This window comes from Pelodiscus sinensis, chromosome 17 (assembly GCF_049634645.1).
Source record: "Pelodiscus sinensis isolate JC-2024 chromosome 17, ASM4963464v1, whole genome shotgun sequence".
Taxonomy (NCBI): domain Eukaryota; kingdom Metazoa; phylum Chordata; order Testudines; family Trionychidae; genus Pelodiscus; species Pelodiscus sinensis.
In genome coordinates this window covers 27,502,005-27,515,670 of record NC_134727.1, presented here as the reverse complement: position 1 = coordinate 27,515,670, position 13,666 = coordinate 27,502,005, and positions in this window count along the sequence as shown.

The following is a 13,666-nucleotide window of genomic DNA, read 5'->3' as shown; positions in this document are numbered from 1 at the left end:
TCCAGGAGCAGGCTGGGGATAGGGTGTCTGGCCAGGAGGGACGATGCAGGAGCTGGCTTGGGAGCAGGGTATCTGGCTGGGGGAGGGGAACAGGAGCAGGCTGGGGGTGCAAGGTGCAGGGTCTCAGTGGGGGTGTGTGCAGGGTCTGGGCTTGAGAGGGTGGGGGACACTTACTGGTCTTCAGGCCCCTGCACAGATCCCAGGCTCGGCCTCCTGCTGCTCCCATTAGCCGTAATCTGGCCAATGGGAGTGCAGGGAAAGCTTCCAGACAGCACTTGTGAGCTGCTGTTTCCCCAGCCCTGGAGAGAGGGAACGCTTCTTCCCCGTGCAGAGAGGCTCAGGGTTTTCTTTCCACTCTCCACCCTGCCTTGCAGCGGGAAGCCAGTGCTAGTGTTCCAACCGTGCAGGGGAGCAGTGAGGCTGCAGTGCCAGCAAAAGGGGACTCGAGCCACTCAGATCAGTGCTGCTGGGCACCTCCTTGCCCGCCTTGCAGAAGTGCTGCTCACTGCTGCAGCCCCACGTGTAGCTAGGAGGAGGAAATCAGTCTGGGCTTGGGAAACGGGCTGGGCTTGGGTCTCACCAGGCTCAGCACTGGGCTCAGGACACGGCCACTCGGGGCACAGCAGAGGATGGGGAGGCAGGAGGCCTCACCCTATACTGGTGCTCCTTGTGAGTCTGTTGGCCCAGCAGCCCGTGAACGCCAAGAATGACAGTAGCATAGCCCTGGAGTACGTCGTGGGAGCTTGTCTCCATTCCTGATGCAAGTGGACCATGCCCTGGGCCTCTCACCAGCTGGGCCAGGGGACAGGCTGCCTGAAAGACAGTGGCACAGCTCAGTAGGCAGGACCCTTGGGAGGTGGAATCTTCCCAGACTGGGCTGCCAGGCGGCTTTGCCATCCCTGAGCAGTGTCTGGGCAGAGAGCCCGTGTGAGGATGGAGCCTGTGGATGCAGAGTGACAGATGATGTCACTCTGTCATCCCATAGGAATTTTTTTAAATATATATAGAGAGATAAGTTGAATTGCACTGGTCCCAATGCAGATTACTGTCTTCCCCCTATATTTTAAGTGGAGTATTTGGCAATGTTTTCATGATCACTTAATGATCCTTCAATTAATTGAATGGCAAGTCTTTTGCTATCTTAATCGCTCTGCCTCCTTCTGTTTATATATAAACTCCCTGACCCAAAGACAAAGCTGGGAGCAGCACAAGCTGTGTTGCAGTTAAGAGCTGTCTTTGGGGTGAAGGCACGCATCTGAAGCATATGAAATACAGGGCTTCAAACTTCAGGGAGGGTACAGGATCCTTTAATCCCTCTTAAATAGAGCTCATGATCACTAACAAAGAAATTGTTGAAAAAATTATGGGAAGTAGCCCTCTCATTAATGCAAACTTTGTGTTTCCCTGTTCATACTTTTGATGCTGATATGTACTGTGGAAGCCTGAAATTGAATCCTTTCATAGTCTGATCCCTCCAAACTGATGAAAATAAAAAAAGAAATAATTGAAAGAACTGTGGAAAAGATTTATCCCTGCTTTTTCTCCCTAAAATAACGTAAAATATTGTCTCATTTGGCATTTTCCATATGAAATAGGTCATTAAATATGGATGGGACAATAAGGACCTGATTCTGCAAGCCCTTACATCAGAATATGGTGTTACATTAGTATAAAAGTAATGCAACAGAATGGAGAATGAGACCCAAAATATCTAATAACTTTAAAAATGATAAATCCAATAGAGTAAATAAGGAATAAGAAAGGACCACTTTGTTTAAGCGTATGTCAGCTGTAGGTCTATCCCTATGTTTTTCTTGTATGGTTGGAAAATAAACTACAAAAGAATGGCAATTGGCATAGCCTTCAATACCTCAAACATAACTGTAATGATGTACAAATAGCAGCAACTTCTATAAACATCATGAAACCAGGAATTTACCCTGATGTTTTTCATGGGATCTAATTTAAAGCAATGTTCTTGGTGAAACTCAGGTCAAGAGTGAAGCAGAAAAAAATTGAGAGAAATGTAGTTTGACAGCTGTAATATCACGGAGTATGCTAGTTTAACTATGAGGGACTTTAGGAGCAAGGAATTTTTGGGAAGAATGTGCTTCAAATGGCAACTGAAAATACATGGTAAAGCAATTTTTGCTGTAATTTCCAATGGCGTTATCAGTGCTGATTGTTCATTTTCCTTTGGAAGCTACAAAAACCAGGAGGGAATGTTACTTTCTCAAAAGAGCACACATGCATTGTAAGAACAACTCTGCTATATGCCCTATATTCTGGTTGTGGACAGTTTTAAGCAATCTTTTTTTCTTTGCATGGAAGTAAAACTGGTAAGGGAGAAGTATGTGTATGTGACATTGGCATGATCTTGTGCAAATACTCTTTAATGCAAGAGTTCTTTGCATTAAATGCATGTGCCTTTGTGCAAGAGATGTGCTTTTGCGCAAGAGCATCTGTACCAGTGTAGATGCTCTCTTGCGCAAGAAAGCTCTGATGGCCATTTTAGCCATCGGGCTTTCTTGCGCAAGAAATTCATGTTGCCTGTCTACACTGGCCTCTTGCACAAGAACAGTTGTGCAAGAGAGCTTATTCCTGAGTGGGAGCATCATAGTTCTTGCGCAAGAACTTCCCGCCAGTGTAGACAGGCAGCATGTTTTTGCGCAAAAGCGGCTGCTTTGGTGCAAGATCATACCAATGTAGACACAGCCTGTGTGTTTAAAACACACACACACACACACACACACACACACACACACACTTGTTGGCACCAAAGTCCCGTTTTCAAAAGCGGATCTAGTCTTCACTAGGAAAAAAGTGTGCTCTTACCACCACGAGACAAAATCCTATGGAAGACCAGATAGTTTGTAGTTTTTACATGAGTTGTCAGGTAGAAGTAAATTTTCTATAATCTTTACCTTGATTTGCAAACTCATGTGAAAACTGTGAACTGCTTTATCTTCATTTAGATTTTACCTCATGTTGGATACCATATGTGAGCGAATCGAGTGAAGAATACATTGTGAGGATGCTTCAGTGGAATCTTAGATGTTTATCACATTGATTTCAGTGGAATGCAGGTTCTTTAGATCCTAAATCCTTAATGAAAAAATGTCTCGGTCTCACTTAGAGCCATCTCAGGCAAATTTGTTTATGTGTGATGTAAAATTGCAGTCGGGTCTGGCTCCTGGTTTAAAAAACAAGAGAGACAAAATTGGAATAGAAGCAGGGAAGCGTGTTTGTTTCTCTAACTATTGCTCTTTTGTTTCAGAAATGCCTCATAATTAAGAACCCCTTGTGATTTTTGCATGTTATTAGTCATGTCTCTTCTTACCCCCCCCCCCCATCTATTCTCCTTCCCCGAGACCCAGAGTATGGATCAGATTTGAGATCTCAGTAGCAGCATATCTCTTCTAAACAGTTATGGCAACTCCCCTCCCCCTAAAACCCTAAAAAAATTAAACTAAAGCGGGAAAGTAAAACTTGAAAGGAACTGGGAATGTTATAGATTCATGATCCTACTGGAACTTCTATTTTCAGGATCAGTCATTCAGAAATACAATTGGACCTCCCTGGTCTGGCACCCTTGGGACCTGACCAGTCCTGATGGAGGGAGTTTGCTGGAGCAGGGGAGGTTAGCCCCTGCTGACAGACTCTGGGCTCTCTCAGGGTCTATCAGCAGATCACCCGGTTCCCCTGCAAGCCATGGGGCCACCAGGGCTCCCCAGCTGGCTATTCCCTTTCAGAGCTCTCCATTCCACAGGCTCTTCATGTATCTTGCAAGACCAGAGAGTTTCAACCTGTACTCTGATTAACCTTTCTCATGCTCCTTTTAGTTCTGTGTCAGGAATGGAGGGAAAGGGATTATGAAAATCAAACAAACAAACAACAAATATATTAATATTTGAACTTCTGAGAGACTAGATCTGTCATCTAATGTGGAAGTCAGAGTTATAGGTACTTACTTGGGGCAAAAATTGGGCCACAGTATTTGTGAGAAACACATTAGTTAAGGGAGAAAAAGTTAAAAAGGAAGAGTGGAGTAATGGGGGGCAGAGAACAGAGTTTCAAGTTTTAGTCTATTCCTGACATAAGAGAAACAGGGAATCACTCTAAAGTGCTCTATTCCCTTTAATTTGTTTTAAATCTTTGGCAGAGATTCTGTAAGTGAAGGGTAGGGGGTTCCCAGAGAAAAAAAAGTCTTTTTATAATAAAAGCAGGAGCCAACAGATGTCGCGTTTGGTGAGATAATAGGATGTTTAACCACCTTTATATTCTGACTTTTTTTCCAAGGGGTGCTTGGAACATTTTAACTATATTATGTCTCATGGGGCTGTCTGAATTAAAGGGTTTTCTGGCTTAAAAGGTATAGGACTTAGAGATAATAGATGGTGAGGCCTCCTGTATTCGGGGGTTTTCATGTTTGAGGCACAGTTTTTGTTTTAAGAAGCCAACCTCCCCAAAGGCTTCTTAAAATGCTACTTTTAATGTTTAGTAGTTTTTCAAGGTCCAAAAGTTATCAATTTAAGGTAACCTTCTTTTGTTGCACGTAGGATGAAGGAAATAGATAACAGATGTTACTTACCTCAAAGGGAGGTAAAATGGATAAAAAAAAATCTTAGCCAGTTTTAATATGGCATTGTCAAAAGCAGGGAGGAGAAGTGGCTTAAGTATTTCAATGTCTCTGGAGAAATATTTTTAACACTGAAGGGATTCTCTATTTATTTGTTGAGCCAGTATTAAGGCCACATGACACCCTGGAGTGTAAAGCAGCTATATCACAATCAGAGAATATGCTCCAGTACGTTTTAAAGCATTTTAAATGTTATAAGTGGGCCATGGTTTCACCAGGAAATGGAGATTCATAGCAATCATTAAGCAAATCAGAGGAAATTGTGGGAGACTATCCAATCATTATAAAATTATATTGTGTCAAGCTGCTCCACTGCAATAGTGTAAAAATAAAACATTCTCACACCAAGGTTACATCTACAGTACAAAGAAAAGTCGGAAAAAGATTTCAAATTTTGAAAGAGGCTTTTCCAAAATTTGGCGTGTCTACACAATGCCAAATTCCAGAAAAACCTGCTCTTTTTATCCATCCCTTATGCCTCATAGAATGATGTTTACAGGGGGGGATGAAAGAAGGCATCTGCTTTTCCATTTTTTTTTCAAAGCGGATGCGTTTTCTGCAGCCTAGACGTAGCCTTCCCCCCTCAGATCAAGGAAGGGGTGCAAAATGGAGGCAATGGATTTCAAAAGAGGCTTTATAAACACATAATTTCTCTTTATAACTTTAACCAAAGATGAACTTTGTTACTATGGAAAGTAGTAAGAATTTCGGTTAGGCTTCTGGGGTTTTTTAATATGTTTGTACCCAGGTGATGCAGTATACTTTGTAGCATTTCTGAAACCAATCTGCTTTCAAGAAAGCACAACTTTGGTTGTTTTCTTATAGCTTTACAGTTATGAATGACCAAAATCTTCAATTGCTGTCATGGGACAATAGGAATTAGTTTTCTTCTTTGAATAAAGTATTTTTAACTAGAACATACAATACGGATTTTCGCCAATGAATATCCAGGCTTTTTCCACTGCTCTGCAATCTTTTGCCTCCAGTTCAAAAAAGGATATACACTTTGTTGTGCACATTTTAGAGACAGGCAATTCAATCTATATTGGGGCAGAGGGATACAAATCAAGGGATTCTTAATATCCCCACTAATATCCTGGAGCTAACCCATCCTTAGGGTTGGCCAGTCTGCCCTTCGCCTTGACCTTCCTCATATTCAAGTAAGCCTTATGTCTCATTGCATAAGCATAAAAGGAACACTTTCAAAAAAGACCTTTTTGGCAACCTGACAAAAATCATCCGCATGCACCAGCAGTGACTTTAAAGTCATAGCTTCTCTGGTGCAACTGTGATACAGTGATATAGTTTCAGAATTTGAAAACTTGCTTGTGTGTCTTTGAAATTGCCTGCTAAAAGAATGAGCAAGAGTTGGCTTTTTCGTATAGATTAAATCCAAAGTTTGTAGCCCCAGGGAAAGAGAATTGTTAACATTAGTATTAAGGATAATAATACACAGTGCTTACTGGTGCAGAGCACTGGAGCAGTGTGTGCAACATATAGCATTAATTCTTTTGAGACCCTGGCGTTTTCCCCATGTTGCAAGTGGGTATCATTGGGACACAGAACCCTTGTCTACGCTAGAGAAAGAGCTGTGTTTGAAAGCAGCCTGAGCAAAGCTCCCAATGCACAGAGGACCAAGTCATGTTCAAAAGAGTCTTCAAAAGAGATGTTTAAACTTGTAGCAAAAACCTAATCTTGATCATACTTTTGGAAGACTAACTCTCTGAACCACCCAAATAACATTCATATTTAATTTAGACCAAACCCCTGTTGGATCTTCTTATAGCAAAGAAAGGACCACACAGAGAGCCTGTGAGAATTGTGGCTAAAAACAAGGAGCTCTTGGCTCCAAATCCCCAGATTGTCACTGAAGATAACCAAAAGTGCCAGACTTCAGAGAAGAATGCTGTCACAGAAAAGGATTAATGTCAGTGTAGTAACACCAACAGGGAGTTTTGCCAAATGGGTATAAATAAATAAAGGATCTAACTGTGTGAGCAACTATTACAAGAGCAGGCCTTTGGTAGGTTCTTTGTGCTTAGTCAGGTTTGCTGATGCCAAGATTTGACCTAGAAATCATTTCTGGTTGTATCATAAGAAAATTACAGCATTTGAAATTAATGACGGTCAATTATGATACAGTGTTTTACTCAAACTGTGGCTCTAAGTGCATTTCACCTTATGTGTTACTCCATCATTTTAATGCAGAACTGCATTTGTGTTGAGCAAATCCTTTGTATTGCTGTAATTAAAAATCAAGTGAAAAAGTTATCATCTAATTAGGCTTACTTGCATCCGTTACTCCCATCCTGACCTACTTCCCAGCCCTGTTGTGTTTGTCCTGAGCTGCTTTTAAGAATCAAAATGCTTAATTGGGTCAAATTCTGTGGTGATTTTCATACTATGGCCAAGCAAGGCCAAATTTATCCCTGGAGTAACTAGAACTATTCCTTACCCCACAAGGATGAATTTGGCATACAGGGTAATATGCCTACTAGGTGTGCAGTACTTCTCCAAAAGGGCTGTATTTTTGTGATGTTTAATGTTCTAACTCTACATATTCCATATCATATATCATTTGAAAGCTTATTTTATGAATACTTGGATGATCTATGTTGTGGAGCTGTCAGTAGGCAAGATGAAACAACGGCACCCAAGATGAGTGTCATTCTTTTTGCACAGTCCAGAAATACTGCAAAATGACTATGACTACTGGTTTGACTGTTTTATGTAAATCTCTACACCTTAATGTGGTGTTTATTGGTCAAAGTGATCAAATGGCCATGTATTAAAAATCACCAGAGCAAACATATCTTTTAGGGATTGATCCTGTTGAAATGCTTGCTTGAGGGGAAAAAAACCCACAGCAAAGACAAGGAATGTCATGAAATAGAAGCATTTGAGAGAGCAACAAGTCTAAGGATGGCAGCACATCAAAAAGGAGATGATTACCTGTTGTGCAAAATATCTGCAGAAGACTTGATTGCTAAGAACGCAGTTTATCACTCAACATGCCTTTCTTCCTACTTGAGTAAAACAAATCTTAAAACAACCATCTAGTTATACTGCAACAAGACTGTCACCTTATGACATTGCTTTTTATTAGTAGATTGAAGAGAGAGACAATGATCTTATGTACAGCAATAAAGCTCTTTTATTGTCCAAGCTGCTACAAAGATATACATCTTACTTCCCTCAGAGGTGGAAACCATAAACTTATTCTAGTTGCAAATTACAGGCAAGATTAGAAAAACACTATCATTCTGCATTTCATTCCATGTGCAGTATGGACAAGGCAAGCCATTGTTCTGTGCAACCCAATAACATTAACAGCGTGGGTAGAATCAGTTAGTAAACAGAAGCAGGATTTTAAGTCATCCAAATGTTTTGTGGATGATCTTCTGCAAGCCTGATGAACAGCTGTCAAATGAACAAGTGGTTTTGTATAATACTATATCAGTCATCCAGCTTGAAACAGAGAAAGTGAAAACCTCAGAATATTAGAAAATGTTCCAGTGGTAGTTATTCTTAGTCATTCAATAGGACATTGTCTGTGTGCCTCTCCATGGTGATAGAACAATGAGAAGAACAAAAAAAGCTCTACAGGAAGAAGCTGGAACAGGAAAAGTCAACAAGTTAAGAGCATGCAGCAAAAACATAAGAGATGTCACTGCTGTCATACGAATGATGTCTAAAGACAAAAATCCACACATTCAATAAATTGGCCATTGAGTACTTGAAATGAGTCCAAAAAGCATTTGACAAAGCTTAATTCTGTAATCAAATTGTTTGAAAGATATGTCAACAGTAACTGAAAACTACAGAAAGTGCTGGACACTATCTAAGCTGGATCCAAGAAAAATACCTTGTGATTGGTGGATGCTCTATTCTTCCATGGACAATGTTTCTAAATGTGTGATCCAGCAAACAATCACCTGTAAAATTATTTGGTTCATATATAGTTCAGAAGGCACCTGAGTGAATAGAAGCACCTCCAGAAACATTCCTTCTTGTTAGAGCTTTTCCAATGGTGAAGTAGCAAAGAAGAAGTGTTGCAAAAGCTCAAGACTTGTACAATACTCAAGGGCTGTGTCTACACTGGGCCACTTATTCCGGAAAATCAGCCGCTTTTCCGGAATAAGCTGCGAGCTGTCTACACTGGCCCTTGAATTTCCGGAAAAGCAACGACGCTTTACTGTACAAAATCAGCGGCTATTTTGGAAAAACTATTCTGCTTCCGCTCGGGCATAAGTCCTTATTCTGGAACACTGTTCCGGAAAAGGGCCAGTGTAGACAGCCCAGTAGTCTTTTCCGGAAAAAAGCTCAGATCGCGAAAATGGCGATCGGGGCTCTTTTCAGGAAAAGTGCATCTACATTGGCCGCAGACGCTTTTCCAGAAAAAGGGCTTTTCCGGAAAAGCAGCCTGCCAATGTAGACACTCCTTTTCCAGAAAAACTGAAAACAGAATAGTATTCGGTTTTAAGCAGTAACGGAAATTCATGCCAGTGTAGACACAGCCAAGAGGAAACAGACAGAAGGATACTTGTGCTTGCTGTATATACTAATATGGCTTTTGGGTCTCTTGGGTCAAAGGAATCATGATAATTAAGTCAGTGGATAGAGAGGTTTTGATCTTTCCTGGTTTACTACTGTTCAAAAACAGATCACACAGAGAACATGTGGATTGTAACAGGCCCCTTTACCAGGACATGTGAAGAATGTCATTTCATAGCTGCATATGCAATTTGTGATTGACTCACTTCTGACTTCTGCAATGTACTTCCTGGGGCAGTGTTTCTGTCCAGCCTGCAAAACAGCAGAAAATTATGAAGAGGCTGATATGCAGAGGTCACAGCTGAAAGGTGAATGGCAGCAGATGGTGACTGACAGCCAGTAGTGTGGCGGCCGGGAGGCGTGATGAGTAGTCAGCAGAAAGGTGGCAGAGAGCAGTGAGCAGGCAGATGGCGAGTAGCCAGCATGACAAGTAAGATGCCTCTTTACCTCCTCCCACCCAGGGTGGAAAGTGAACTCTACAGATGCACCTCAGACCTCTGGATCTTCATTGACTAAGGGCAGCAACCGTGAGTGGGATGCACAGGAAGGTTTGGATGTGTGAAGGGGATATTTGGGTTGCCAGACTTAAGAACCTGAGGGTATGTCTACACTACAAAGTTAATTCGAACTAACAAAAGTTAGTTCGAATTAACTTTGATAGGCGCTACACAGGCAAACCGCTAGTTCAAACTTAATTCGAACTAGCAGAGCGCTTAATTCGAACTAGGTAAACCTCATTCCACGAGGACTAACGCCTAGTTCGAATTAACTAGTTCGAATTAAGGGCTGTGTAGCCACTTAATTCGAACTAGTGGGAGGCTAGCCCTCCCCAGCTTTCCCTGATGGCCACTCTGGGCACCACCAGGGAAACTCTTCTGCCCCCCTCCCGGCCCCGGAGTCCTTAAAGGGACACAGGCTGGCTACGGTGCCCGTGCCAGGTGCAAGCCTGCCAGCATCCAGCCAGCAGACCCTGCACCTGGCACGGCATGAGCCAGCCACCCGCTGCCACCCAGCCCTCCGCCTCTTCCCAGGACCAGGCTGGCGGCTCCCAGGAGCCTGCCTGGGGCTGCAAGAGGTGGGCGCCCGCCTGGTCTAGTGCGGACATCGTGGACCTCATCCATGACCTCCACACTAGGCACAGGAAAGTGGCCGTCTAGGGCAGGATAGCTGCCAGCCTGGCCATCCAGGAGCAGGTGTGCATGAAAATCAAGGTGGTCCAGTGAGACCCCCGACCCTGATCCCTGAGCTTAGAACGGCCGTACTGGGTCAGACCAAAGGTCCATCTAGCCCAGTAGCCTGTCTGCCGACAGCGGCCAACACCAGCTACCCCGGAGGGGATGGACTGAAGACAATAACCAAGCCATTTGTCTCGTGCCTTCCATCTCCAGCCTTCCAAAACAGAGGCCAGGGACACCATTTCTATCCCCTGGCTAATAGCACTCCATTGACCCAGCCTCCATGAATTTATCTAACTTCTCTTTAAATTCTGTTCTAGTTCTAGCCTTCACAGCCTCCTGCAGCAAGGAGTTCCACAGGTTGACTCTTTGCTTTGTGAAGAAGAACTTTCTGTTATTAGTTTGAAGCCTGCTACCCATTCATTTCATTTGGTGTCCTCTAGTCCTTCTATTATGGGAACTAATGAAGAACTTTCCTTTATGCACCCTCTCCACACCACTCATGCTTTTATAGACCTCTATCATATCCCCCCTCAATCTCCTCTTTTCTAAGCTGAGAAGTCCCAGTCTCTTTAGCCTCTCTTCATATGGGACCTGTTCCAAACTCCTGATCATTTTAGTTGCCCTCCCCTCTCCCACCCTCTCTCTTCCCCTCTCCCACCTCCTTTTCCCAGTCTCCCCGAGTTTTGTTAAATAAAGAGAGTTTCTATTTTTGAACACGTGTCCTTTATTTTGTACATCAGGAAGGGGGGCTAGGGAGGGGTAAGTGGAAGGAGGTGAGGGAGGAATGGGGTACGAGCCCCCGATGGGGAGGACTGGGGTGGCTCTGCGGGCTCCTCTCCTGCAGCCCCCCGATTGACCCCCCCGATGGCAGTCTGCGGCAAGTGCAGCCGGGTTGATGGCTGAGTGCTATGATGTGCCGAGTGTGAGCATTCAGGGCACTCCAAGACAGGACTGCTTTGCTGTCCCTCATCGAGTTAGACAAGCGAGCAGGGAACCCCTGAGAACTGTCTGTCCGGGGTGGAGGTTGGGACCCTTTAAGCGCAGCCCTCGACTAGACTGAGACAGCAGCTCCACGCTCTAAGTCCTAACCCAATGTCCTGCTGGCACTGCTTCCGGCCAGCCTTAACCTCGGTTCAGGGTCCACTCAATGTGGACATGCTAGTTCGAATTAGCAAAACGCTAATTCGAACTAGTTTTTAGGTCTAGATGCACTAGTTCGAATTAGCTTAGTTCGAATTAACTAATTCGAATTAAGTTAGTTCGAATTAGTGCTGTAGTGTAGACATACCCTGAGAGAAGAAGGACTTTGCCCAACATACTTGGGGTAGGACTTTTACTCATAGCTTGTTTATGAACCCTGTTTGTGGTGTTTTCCCAAATTAATGCCAGGTTACTTCCCTCCTTGATTTCAGTTCCCAGTATTTAAACTCTTAGCTGGCAGGACAGAAACACAGCTCTATCACAGAAAAAATAAGAAAGATGCTCCCAATGAAGCCTATTTAGCCCTATTCTTTGAACAGTGGGGAGTAACAGGGCAAAACAGTCCAGGCAGTATCCCTGGCGAGGCTCTGTAGACTCCTGACCAGAACACCTGTCCTCACCTGTCTTACTCTCACAGGGCTCTGAAACTCAAGCCTCTCTTTAGCAAGGTACTTTCTGCTCAGTGTGAGCTCTTTCCTCTGGAACAGATTAAGCACAGTCCTGCTTTGCTGTAGTCCCACAATAATTACAAACACTGGTGACCATATTTCCCTATCCCTGCATTTCATACTAACATAGCTGGTGTTGATTACAACAGGGGAGCTGACAGGATTGCTGGGTCCCTGGACAATGTGTGGGGAGCCCTGGTGCTGAGCTCTGGAAGGGGCGGAGCCTTGGGCAGAAGGGGCGGAGCTGAGGCAGCCAGCCCCGAACATCACCTAGATGGCACAGCACACCTCTCCATTCCACCCGCTGGCCATCAGAGCTGTCTGGAGCATGCGGCATGGGACTGTGCGGCATGGCACGTGGCACTCCTGCAGCAAGTCTAAAAGGCTTGGGGTTCCTGGCTGGCCATAGACCTGGGCCCTTTAGAATCACTGGGCCTTGGATCAATTGCTTCTTTTTCCTCCCACACCACCCGCCCATTGGTGGGCCTGGATTACAATGATCCAGACATGGCTCCATCTGCTGAATGTGTAGCAACTCTAAGCAAAGCACGAGCAAACAGTATTTACATAGGCACACCCAAGTTCTCTCCCGCCTTCCACCTAGCTGTCAGGGAAGCATTCATTCTAGACCCTGCTTACATCAATTTAATTACCAAATGACCTAACATTAAAGTACAATGCTCCTTTCTGGCCAAAGAATTCCTCTGACAAGTCTCAAGGTACCAAAATATTTTTAATCTACCAATCAATAGTAAAGCTCCCCCCAACACTTGTACTATCACACAATCAAACCAGTGATAACATTGTCATCAGTTATATTCACATAGGGCACAATACAGACTACTAATGACATGAGTGTTATCTGAGGTTTGCAGGACCTGGTCCATTGAATAGAACAGTGGTGACAATCAATAGCTTTCTATCATTATAGTGGCACTGTTCAAGCTGCCTGAGTAAAAAGTTTGTCAGCATTTCCATTTTACACGTCTTTTTGGAACTTTTTGATGATTTCAGAATGCTCAGAACTGAAACTTAATTTACAGGATACATACTCAACTCAAGTAGATTTTGACCATATCCCAGAAAGCTCCGTTCAGTTTTATATTTTTAATTTTAAGAACATTTCTTTACATTTCAGCACACACAGAAACGGCATGAATAGAACACACATTGAGAGCATATGAATGCAGTGCAACACCATTACATTCAGAAATGACTACTCAGGCTGCTGCTGCGCATTCCTTAACTCCTGCTCTTTACCTCTCATGTATATAGATGTATGTTTGTCAATAATTGGGATAAAATAAACCAATATAGAACTGAATTATTGAATTTTGTCACCTGTGTCATAAGTACAGTGATCATATAAAAGAAATTCTATATATGGATCCTATTGCGCACAGACCACTAAGCCATCCAAACCAGTAGCAAAAATTAAGCTCCTCAATCCATATCTAATCTCCAACTAAGAGAACTGAACTTTTTAAGGTGATGAGATCCTTACTTCTTTCACTGATAGAACGCTCAGTAGTCTTGAAATTTGATCACTTTTTTAAGAGCTAATGAATGGATTTAGGAGCTTAACATAAGGTGACAGTTTTTTTGAACAATCTTGGCTCATTTTTGTGAGATTGTGTATTTTTGTG